This window comes from Etheostoma spectabile, chromosome 10, assembly GCF_008692095.1.
Source record: "Etheostoma spectabile isolate EspeVRDwgs_2016 chromosome 10, UIUC_Espe_1.0, whole genome shotgun sequence".
NCBI lineage: Eukaryota > Metazoa > Chordata > Actinopteri > Perciformes > Percidae > Etheostoma > Etheostoma spectabile.
The window spans coordinates 25,091,027-25,091,586 of NC_045742.1; the positions used below are offsets into that span (position 1 = coordinate 25,091,027).

The 560-nt window shown below is 45.7% G+C and overlaps 1 protein-coding gene and 1 long non-coding RNA gene across 6 annotated transcripts in view; one reads left to right on the forward strand and one right to left on the reverse strand.

Annotated features, from left to right (window-relative positions):
• Positions 1 to 560, forward strand: part of nvl (nuclear VCP like) — a 33,892-nt gene that overhangs the window by 14,327 nt on the left and 19,005 nt on the right. The gene's annotated exons all lie outside the window — the stretch shown is intronic.
• LOC116696480 (uncharacterized) overlaps positions 1 to 560 on the reverse strand; it is a 13,270-nt gene that overhangs the window by 5,615 nt on the left and 7,095 nt on the right. The window lies entirely within an intron of this gene.

Sequence of the window (560 nt, forward strand, 5' to 3'; positions counted from 1 at the left end):
TTCTGGGACATGGATGCACATAAATGAAAAGATAGGAAGATAGAGGAGAGAGGAACTCTATCAAGTGTATCAAAGGAAGTCCCCAGCTGTCTAAAACTATTACAGCAAAACCAAGAGAGACAGGGTAAAGAGAGGAGCCTGGTCGGGCTAGAACTCTCCCCAACCAGATCGGGCTGTATGCCAAGTCTCCATTTAGTTTTATTATATGCTTGATTATATGATAGATAAATCTGACAACTATGACGAGAAGCAGGTGGGCCGGGTTAGGCGGACGCTGCGGCTCCTCACTCCCTAACAATATTCAATTCTATGCCCTAACTATAAGCTTTATCAAAGAGGAAAGTCTTAAGCCTACTCTTAAATGTGGGGACGGTGTCTGCCTCCTGAACCCAAACTAGAACCTGGTTCCACAGGAGAGGAGCCTGATAGCTGAAGGCTCTGGCTCCCGTTCTACTTTTAGAGACTCTAGGAACCACAAGTAACCCTGCACTCTGGGAGCGTAGGAAACTACTAGAACTGTTGGGTCTTTTTAAATTCTGGAGTGTGGTCTAGACCTACTC